At 49.4% G+C, this 11,097-nt stretch overlaps 1 long non-coding RNA gene across 1 annotated transcript; it reads left to right on the top strand.

Annotated features, from left to right (window-relative positions):
- Window positions 1-8,983: 8,983 nt before the first annotated feature.
- LOC142572275 (uncharacterized) lies at window positions 8,984-10,466 on the top strand. The gene is made up of 3 exons (XR_012826034.1): window positions 8,984-9,261; window positions 10,153-10,253; window positions 10,366-10,466. It is a non-coding gene; the product is annotated as an uncharacterized LOC142572275 (long non-coding RNA).
- The last annotated feature ends 631 nt before the right edge of the window (window positions 10,467-11,097 follow it).

The following is an 11,097-nucleotide window of genomic DNA, read 5'->3' as shown; positions in this document are numbered from 1 at the left end:
AACGAGCTGCCTGAGCAGAGGCTCAGCGCCGCCACCGAGAGCACCTTGTCCTTCAGAACCAAATTATTTGGCATAATATATCGCTAATTCAAAACACGTAAACAGCTGCGCTCTAAATTCGCATGAGGGAGTATCGTACTCGTCGGTGACTTTTTTTATAACCGAAGCGGCGCAACATCGCCATTACACGTTCTCCTTCACTAGCATTTCCTTCGATTTTGTGCTGTCATTAGCGTACCATCATATGTTATCCCTAGGTATTTCCAAGCTTCAACTTGCGGTATCGGCTCATTTCAATAATGAAGAGAAATAAAAAGCTTATTCTGAGAGACAATTTTTTGTTTGCTCACATTTCTAATAACCAAGCACAACCACAAATGCACAACACGGTGCCACTTAGAGACGCCGCACTTTCCAACCTTAACAACTGGGGAGTGCCAGCCCACCTCCATTTTCTTGAGACAAGACGATATATGATACGAGGAAATCAAAAATAAGAAATGGGGTGAACAAAAAAATTACCGACGATTACGTTACTTCCTAATGCGAAATTTGAGCGCAGCAAATAAGCTGTTTCACCTTTTGGATAGATTGAGGCAAAGAAATCGAGCAACACATGTATGCGCTATCACAGAATTTTTTTTAATTTTTCACACGTATTCCTTTAACAAAGACTCCACTAACAGTTCTTGACAGTCATGAAGGAAGCTTTGTGGTCGGAGAAATAGACTGATATATGTTCGACTTGGTACACCAATGCTTGATTCTCAAAGACGAGATCTATACAAGTGGCTCGCGAGGTTGTCACAGCCGTGGGGGAAGCAGAGGCTAAGCGCCGCCGCCGAGAAGACCCTGCCGTTCGCGCCGCCGAAGCGGAGGCTCATCGCCGCCGTCGAGAGCAACCAGCAGTAAGCGAGGCTGAAGCAGAAGCTCATCGCCGCCGCCGAGAAGACCCTGCAGTTCGCGCTGCCGAAGCGGAGGCTCATCGCCGCCGTCGAGAGCAACCAGCAGTAAGCGGAAGCGGAGGGGGGCGGCGTGTACACCCAGCGGCAAACGATGGGGGCAGAAGCGCGCGCAGCAAGCGGACAACACGATAAAGGGAGGAGGGAAGAGATAGCAGCGACCCTTTCCTCCTCTTTCTGCATGGCGGCGACGGTGTTCTATGCAGTCACGTTATCTTGACTCTCTAGCGGCGTCAGCGGCATCCAGCGGTATCAGTCGGTCGCTGCTAGCGCTGGGGGGATGAAAGGGGGGCGGAGCTGGTTACGAGGCCGACGACAACGTCGACGACGACGCCGACGACGACGCGAAACCCAGGAACGGACGCCAAAGAGCTGCGCTCTAAAACGGTATTTGACAATAGAAACACAAGTAACGATCATTTCTTGACGTTAACGGAAAAAGACAGGGCGGCCAGCCAGGACTCGAGTGCAGCGAAATATGATTGTAAGATTTGGTATAACGTACTGATATCCCGTGATGAGGAGAAAAATTCAATGTCATCAGCATAGAGATAGAGTTGCACATCCTGATGAACTTGCACAGAAGACAACAAAATATTAAACAAAAGCAGACGAAGAACTGATCCCTATGGTACTCATGTCTTCTATTTATATTATTACGATATTATTGGGAGATACTCAAGAGACGAGCCACCGAGAGAACGACGATGAAGTTGGTCTGTGCCTTGGCGGGGGCGAGTGTCGGCCTGGCTGTCTGGCTCCAGTGTAAATAGCCTGTAAATAGCCTCTTTTGTCTGTGCCTTTCTACACGTAACATTCTGGTGAAGGATAGCGATCCCCGTCCTCACCACGGAACTCCGAAGTGGTCGGTACATCGAGCTTGTCACCACGCCTCCCGCTGACGAGACCGCCCCTGCAACGGCTTCGGCTTGTCCAACTGCTCCAATCGTCACGGTTGCCCAACATCGCGACCCTCGTGTGTTCTTTGGCCTGGAGGGACAGGACGTTGACGACTGGATCAAGCTCTATGAACACGCCAGTGCTAATAACAGGTGGGACCAAACGATTATGCTCGCAAATGTCATCTTTTATCTCGGCGGCACCCCACGCTTGTGGCACCAAACGCATGACGACGAGATAACCAGTTGGGACATTTTCAAAGAAAAGCTACGGGAACTGTTCGGCCACCCCATTGGCCGCAAGGTTGCCGCGAGAAAGGCTCTTGCGTCTCGTGCTCAGACATATAGAGCCGTACGTTTCATACATCCTCGACGTCTTGGCTCTATGCCGCAAAGCTGACGATGCTATGTCTGAAGCAGATAAAATGGCACGTGTTCTAAAAGGCATCGCGGAAGACGCTTACAATTTGCTTGTTTTCGGCAACGTCTCGACTATCGACGCCATCATAAAAGAATGCAGGCGCCTTGAACAAGCTAAGAGCCGCCGTATCACACACCACATCACATGGCTACCCAACACTGCTGCTACGTCGACATGTGAGGGTCGACCGCGTCAGACCACCACCTGTGACGACGTCACCCGTATTGTTCGCCGCGAGCTCGAGGCTGTCTGTTCGCCAGCTTTCTCCGCGACGCCTCCCGATCCGCCAACAACCACGATTGCGACGATTCAGGCCGTAGTCAGACAGGAATTTGAGAACATGAGTCTAAACTCCGTGTGTTCAACGTCTCAACCCAGCGTTCCCCAGTTCTCCACCGGCCCTCCTCGTCCCCGGCAGTCCTCTTTTGCCACATCTCGCCGCAACCCGTCCGAATGGCGTAGCCCTGATGACAGGCCGATCTGCTTCCACTGCTGTCGCATCGGCCACGTCGCTCGTCACTGCCGCAACCGATGGCCACCACCTCCTTCGACATACGCCGCCACTTATTCCCGCACCTATAGACCTGTTCCCTTTGCCACCCGCCATGAACGCACTGCCGCTGATGCCCCTGCTCCGAACCTTCGCTACAGCCGCTCACCCTCACCTCGACGCCATCAGTCTCGTTCGCCCCAACCCCGCCGCTTCTCTTCGCCGCCTATCGCCTTCAGGACCCAGCCGGAAAACTAGGCACTGCAGCTTCTGGAGGTGAAGCTGCGTTGTCGACCCTGCCCTCAAATCCTCTGCTCACGTTACCTACGAACCAAAACCAAAACGACGACTCAAAAAGCTCCACACCCCAGCGTCGGCACGCGTCGTCCGCGTTGCGGATGGCGGCACTGTACCTATCGTCGGCATGTGTACGGCACTTGTCAGCATCGCCGGCCGCCACACTCCTGTTCTCTTCACCGTGATTGCTCATTGCCTCCATGACCTAATTCTCGGCCTCGACTTTCTCTCCGCGCATTCTGCTCTCATTGACTGTTCTGCTAGTACCCTTCGCCTTGAGTTACCGATTCTCGCAGAACCTTCTGACGCACCCCAGTGCCGCTTACGCCCCACCGGCTCTCTTGGCCTGCCGCCAAAGTCAATAGCCTTTATTGAACTGTTGTCTTCCCCACCAGTTCCTGATGGCGAGTACCTCGTCACTACTCTGCCCGACATTCCAGTACAGTATGACGTTATCGTGACTCACAGTATACTTACTATTACTGCGAACCGCACTCGCGTGCCTATCTTTATCTTTGGATTGGCAAAGCGAATTCTACCGCAAGGTATTTGCCTTGCCAATGTTGATTGTCTCGGCGACCGCCACGTGGCAGCGTTATCAACCGATGGTTCTTGCGAGCTTAGCAGGGCCCTTGCACCAGCCTCGGGCGCTGATCCCAACATAAAGAAAATGGTTGCGACGGACCTGTCCTCTGCGTAGGCTGAAGACCTACGCCAAGTATTATCGTCCTACCGAGATATTTTCGACTTCGACGATCGTCCTTTAGGCCAGACGCTCGCGGTCAAGCATCGGATTCTTACTGGCGATGCTACGTCTATTCACCGACGACCGAATCGAGTTTCTACGTCGGAACGCCGAATAATTCAAAGTGAAGTAAACAAAATGCTAGATAAAATATAATTGAGCCTTCTTCAAGTCCCTGGGCGTCACCTGCGGTGTTGGTTAAGAAGAAGGACGGCACATGGCGCTTCTGTGTAGACTACCGTCATCTGAACAACATTACTAAGAAGGATGTCTACCCACTTCCACGTACAGACGACGCCCTTGACTGCCTCCACGGTTCCAGCTATTTCTTTTCTATTGATCTTCGTTCTGGATTGTGGCAGATAGCTGTTGACGATATGGACAGAGAAAAAACCACGTTCATCACACCTGATGGCCTATACCAATTTAAAGTAATGCCGTTAGGATTATACAACGCCCCTGCCGCCTTTGAGCGTATTATGGTGTCCTTGCTCCAAGGTTTCAAATGGTCCACACGCCTCTGCTACCTCGACGACGTCATCGTGTTCTCGCCAACGTTCGACACTCACCTTGAGCGTCTAACAACTATACTTGATGTATTTCGAAAGGCGAAGCTGCAACTCGTCCAAATGTCGTTTTGGACACCGTCAAATTACTCCTCTAAAAAAATTATGGGGTTTTACGTGCCAAAACCACTTTCTGATTATGAGGCATGCCGTAGTGGAGGACTCCGGAAATTTAGACCACCTGGGGTTCTTTAACGTGCACCTAAATCTAAGTACACGGGTGTTTTCGCATTTCGCCCCCACCGAAATGCGGCCGCCGTGGCTGGGATTCGATCCCGCGACCTCATGCTCAGCAGCCTAACACCATAGCCACGGAGCAACCGCGGCGGGTAATTATTCTTCTGGGCCATCTCGTTGACGCTTCCGGAGTATACAGCCTGATCGCGACAAAACTCGCGCTGTCCGAGATTTGCCGGTTCCGAAGACAGCCGCAGACGTTCGAAGTTTTGTAGGGCTATGCTCGTACTTTCGTCGATTTGTTCCAGATTTTGCGACAATTGCTAGACCCCTCACTAATCTTTTGAAGAAAGGCGTACAATTCTCGTGGGGTACTTCAGAAGCCGCCGCCTTCTCTCGTCTCGTCGCTCTTCTTACCTCACCACCCATTCTCGCCCACTTCGACCCTGATGCCCCTGTATACAGAATTGCGTACAGATGCCAGCGGTCATGGCGTAGGTGCCGTCTTAGCCCAGCGTCAGCGTGGCCAGGATCGCGTTATTGCTTATGCGAGCCGCCTCCTAGCACCATCTGAGCGCAGCTATTCCATTACGGAACGAGAATGCCTTGCTGTTGTCTGGTCGGTTGCGAAGTTCCGTCCTTACCTTTACGGTCGCCCTTTTTCCGTAGTCACTGACCATCATGCTCTCTGCTGGCTCTTATCGCTAAAAGATCCTACTGGTCAGCTTGGTCGATGGGCTTTGAGGCTACAAGAATTTTCATATTCCGTGGTCTACAAGTCTGGCCGCCTGCACCAAGACGCTGACAGCTTCTCGCGTTACCCTGTCGATGACTCCGTCTCCTCCAATATTGCCAGTGCTGATTGCGTATTCTCTGTATCACAGCTGCTTCGTTTCGTCGATGAGCAACGTCGTGACGCCTCCATCAGAGCACTCATCGACCGTTTTGAACACTCTCCGGCCGATGCCACTCTACGCCTCTTCGTCCTCCGCGACGGTACTCTGTACCGTCGTAACCTTCATCCGGACGGCTCTCAGTTCCTACTTGTCATACCTAACCTCCGCTCAACCGTTCTAGAAGAGCTTCACGACTCACCAACGGCAGGACACCTCGGCGTATCTTGAACCTATGACCGCGTACGTCGTCGTTTTTTCTGGCCGGACCTTGCCCGTTCCGTACGACGTTACGTCGCCGCTTGTGAACTTTGCCAACGACGCAAGAAGCCTTCCCAGCTCCCCGCTGGTTACCTGCAGCCGCTCGACATCCCTGCCGAGCCCTTCCATCGTGTTGGCTTAGACCTTCTCGGCCCATTTCCGGAATCTACATCAGGAAACAAGTCGGTTGGAGTTGCGGCTGACTACGCGACCCGCTACGCTGTAACCCGCGCCCTTGCGACCAGTTGCGCAACTGATGTTGCGGACTTCCTTCTACATGATATCATTTCGATTCATGGTTCTCCGCGTCAATTGCTAATAGACCGTGGCCGTATGTTTTTGTCCAATGTCATGGACGACATCATGCGCGCCTGCTCAATACAGCATAAATTTACCACCTCCTACCACCCTCAAACGAACGGCCTCACTGAGCATTTGAACCGCACCCTTACAGACATTCTATCGAAATAAGTTGCAGACGACAACCATGACTGGGACCTGGCTCTACCTTACATTACCTTTGCGTACAACTCTTCCCGTCTCGAAACTGCTGGCTTTTCCCCATTTTACCTCTTGTATGACCGAGAACCGACGCTACTACTAGACACTGTGCTTCCGTCCACCACAGGTTAAACTAGCGCTTACGCCCGTGATGCAATCGCCCGTGCTGACCATGCTCGCCAACTTGCGCGCGCTCGTCTACAAGTGTCAAGACAAACAGAAGCAACGCTACGACCTCCGTCACCGTGATGTCCACTTTGTACCCGGCACCGTCGTGTTGCTGTGGTCACCATCGTGTAAAGTTGGCCTTTGTGAGAAACTGCTTTCCTGTTACACAGGCCCATATCGCGTGCCCCGCCAAGTGACCAATGTCACGTACGAAATCGTTCTAGCCACGCCCACTACGTCCTCCGCTCTGAACACCAGTGACATTGTCCGCATCGCCCGACTCAAGCCCTACAACTCTCCACGCGCCTTGGATATTTAACAGCACGGTCACGGCGCTTTTGCCGCCGGGGGGATAGTATTACGATATTATCGGGAGATACTCAAGAGATGAGCCGCCGCGAGAACGGCGATGAAGTTGGTCTGTGCCTTGGCGCGGGCGAGTGTCGGCCTGGCTGTTTGGCTCCAGTGTAAATAGCCTGTAAATAGCCTCTTTTGTCTGTGTCTTTCTACACGTAACAATATGTACCCTATGTCACCGCTGCCTTGAAACAATATAATCGTCTACCAGAAAGAAACTTGTATCCAGGCCACTATATGGTTTCGAACAGCACAGCTTGCTAATTTAGAAATTAAAATTCCATGTTCGACACTGCCATATGCTTTTGCAATATCTAAAGTTATCAAAGCTCATACATCTCCTGATAGTCATGTGAGTCGAATGCGGCTTTCCAAATTAACATGAGCTGACCATATGGAACATTGAGTCCTTAACCCTATTTGTCTCGAGCACATAATACCCTGAGAAGAAGTAAATTCATTGAACCCGACATGGATTATTTTTTCTATTTTGACTAGATTCGATGTAAGGGCAATTGACCGAATGTTCTCCAAGACATATCCGAGGTACTGATTTTTAAGTAAAACCAAAATGTTTGCGATTGTCCACGAGTTGGGAATTCATCTATATTGTTGTGAATAGTTAACTATACTCCTCTAGAGAAAAAGTTAAACAATAATTTAATCATAGAAATTGTGATATGGTCTGGTCCAGGAGCCAATTGGTGTGGAGTTAAGATCTCAAACTTTTAAACCTCCTAGGACTAGAACTGCGAAGAAAAACGTTCTTCATGCCCTTTCGCGATAGCATCTAATGAATCCATCGCTTCTTTCGGAAATGGAACAGCAGAATGGGACCATGCGGACTGCTGAAAACATTGTTTGCTCCATAAAAACCTATAAAGTGCCGATCTTCTTTCTGGTTTTCACAAAGATGAATGCAGCCTGCTTTTTTGTTGATGTTGTTGTTCATCTTTTGCCACAGTTGTTTTAAACAAAGCTGCATATAATTTATAGTTCATCCAATTTTTTGGTGAATGATTATGTTGGCGACTTTTGCACGATTTTTTCTTCGCCTATAATACCGTGTACATGCTTCACTCCACCAAGAAGAGTTTGACGACAATACAACTGAGTCAGCCCTCCGTGGTTCATCACAAGTGGCCGATGTTGATAACCCTGAATGTATAGCTGATTTTTATTTTTTATAATTATTGAGCCGTCTTCGCCGTAGAATAGGAGCCTCGCATGAAAGCATAAGTTAAAATGTAATGGGTAAGTGGTCGCTACTTGCTCCATTGTCAAAGGTGTCCTATATGAAATAGACATCTGACTTGATGCGCTCCACACACGCACGAACGCACGCACGCACGCACGCACACACACACACAAACACACACACACACACACACACACACACACACACACACACACACACACTAATATATATATATATATATTTACCTTTCAAATGTAGTGGGTAAGTGGTTGCTACTTGCTCCATTGTCCAATGTGTCCCATATGAAACAGACATCTGACTCGATGCGATGTGTGTGTGTGGAGCGCATTGAGTCAAGTGTTACGTGCAGACGGACTGACATATTTCGGAGGGAAGTAGCCTAAAATGCTTATGCATTAAAAGCGGCTTCAGTCAGTACGTGACTTGGTCGGTCGTGGCGCCCTCTCAATTCTTACGGAGAATTACCAATGAACTGTTTTCGGCACGCTTTACAGGTAGCAGAATCGATCAGTCCTTCCTGGCTCAGATCCTTCGACATATAATAGTCGCACTGACTATTATATCACACTATTGGTGACTATTGGTCACACAGGTGAACATGTAGGCGGATTCGCACGCAGGCGGATCGCGCCTTTAAGATTTTCTATGGTGCCTCAAAAAGGCAAGCCGCCCTTTTCCGTATAAGGGAAGCGCATCGCAGCAAATTCGAAACTATATCTGCACGAAGTTAAACCTGACGCATAGCAAAGGCATCCAGTCCCATAACCGCCAGTGACATTGCGATCAGTCCAAACGAATTTCTTACACATGTGAAACGAATATGTGTAAGAAATAAAAGATCTGTAAGACGACGACGATAAAATAAACGATGATGAGTACGTTGTATTGAGATGAAAAGGGAAATTGGAGAAAATGCCGACGAGTAAAGAAGACGAGGATGAGAAACCGAAACTGTGAGGTTCTTGAAGAAAACGACGACGACGCCTTACAGCTCGTGCTCGCAACCACAAGAACGAAGGAATAACAACAAAAGCGGCCTATCATCGCGTGCCACACCTAGACAAGCAACGAACTAGCAAACGCCGCGTCAAGGCCGGCGCAAATAACACTTCAAAAACGAAGGGAACCCACGAGGTCACGTAGCGCGAGAAGCGTTGTGAATACAGCGAAGCTGCCACTACAGACGTCCCAGCCTGGTTCAACTGCGCGTGCTCGGCCTCGCCACATCGATTTGCTGGTTGCTCCTCCACGTCGTCTCGGCTAAGCTTTCGCTCAACGGCACGTCGCTGTTCGACACGGCATTTCGTGAGTGAACTTTACAACTGGTTCGAAAGTTGCCACGTGAAGCTATAGCGCATTCAGCTTGTAATAATTTTTTTCTCTGCAACGCTCATAATCAGCCGGACACCTTGAGCGCAGTTGATGACCAACGACACCAGGTTCAGATAGGTAGACGCCCATTTCTTACTACTGTTAAAGCCTTTAAATTTGCATCTCCAAATCTACGCGAATCAGGGACTTGGGAATATTCGCAACAGTAAACTTGACGATTTCGGGATTGCGCCGTGTGGCTCACATGGACCACAACAGCTTCTTTGCCGTGTTTTTTCATTCATTTCTGCCTTTTCTAATATGTACACTTTGTATCCTACGCGGCAGTTCAGTCGCACGTGTCTCATACATTTCACTATTCGACGCAGCCGATCCACTGCAAAGATAACAAAGTGCCTGTCTGACTTACTGATGTCAAGTCACCTCACGCCACCTGCATTGCACATCGAAGCAATGAAATACAACTTCGTGTCGCAAGCCCTCAAGTCCGCTAATATACGGACTTCCATGAACTTCTCATCACATACGCTACAGTCAAAGCGTCTTCTCACTGTAGCGGGTCATAATCACACGTTTTAAATATGGACCGAAAAATTGCAACTTTCATATGTATTCATGGCGCTGCGCCAACTTTTGGCATGCAAGCAGGTACCTCGAGCTATGAGTGAGCATACTTGTGTGTATACAATTATGTATATCAAGCATGTCAATGTCACTCTGTGACGCCATTCCTCAAGTACATATATGGACTTCCATAACCTCGTCCCCACCTTCACTTCCGTGATGGTTTCTTATCACTGTACCGCGTCGCCACCACACGTCCTCATAATGGACTTTCACGTTCGTACTTTCATCTGTTTGCAGGCCGCTGGGGCACTTTTCAGCATGCAACGAAGTGCCTTTGGGCATGACTGCACTTACTTCTGTATATGCGTACGGCGCCATCAGTCCTCAAACTCACAGATGTAAGTACTTGCGTGATGTCATCACATTCGCTAAACTCAATGCTTCTTTTTACTGTAGCACGTAATTACCACACGTGTTCATAATGGACGTTAACATTCCTAGCTTCATCAGGTTGCAGAGCGCTGCGGCACCTTTCGGCATGCAACAAAGACCCTTGGGACATGACTCTACATATGTGTGTATGTGTACGACGCCATCAGTCTTCAAACCCCCAGATGTAAGCACTTGCGTGATGTCATCACATTCGCTACAATCAAGGTTTTTTATACTGTAGCGCGTCATAACCGCACGCACCCGTAATGGACGTCAACAATGCTACCTTCATCTGGTTGCAGGGTGCTGCGGCACCATTCGGCATACAACGAAGTCCCTTGGGGCATGACTATACATATTTGCTTATATGTGCACGGCGCCGCCAGTATTCAAGCTCCAAAATATAAGTATTTTCGTGAGATCATCACCTTCGCAACAATCAAGGCTTTTTTACACTGTAGCGCGCCATAACCATACGTTCTCGTAATTGTCGTCAACAATGCTACCTTCATCTGGATGGAGGGCACGGCAGCAGCATTCGGCATGCAAAGAAGTACCATGGGCCATGACTGTAGATATCTGTGCATAAGTGTACGGCGCCACCAGTCATCAAGATCCCAGATGTGAGCACTTGCGTGATGTCATCACATTCGCTACCCTCAAAGCTTTTTTACGCTGTAGCGCGTCATGACCACACGTCCTCATTATGGACGTCAACAATGATACCTTCATCTGGTTAAAGGGCGCTGTGGCACCTTTCGGCATGCAACGAAGTCCCTTGGGAGAAGACTGTATACATTTATGTATATT

Source organism: Dermacentor variabilis, chromosome 1 (assembly GCF_050947875.1).
Source record: "Dermacentor variabilis isolate Ectoservices chromosome 1, ASM5094787v1, whole genome shotgun sequence".
Classification (NCBI taxonomy): Eukaryota; Metazoa; Arthropoda; class Arachnida; order Ixodida; family Ixodidae; genus Dermacentor; species Dermacentor variabilis.
Note: the sequence above shows the minus strand (reverse complement) of the source record. Positions and strands in the feature narration are given on the sequence as shown.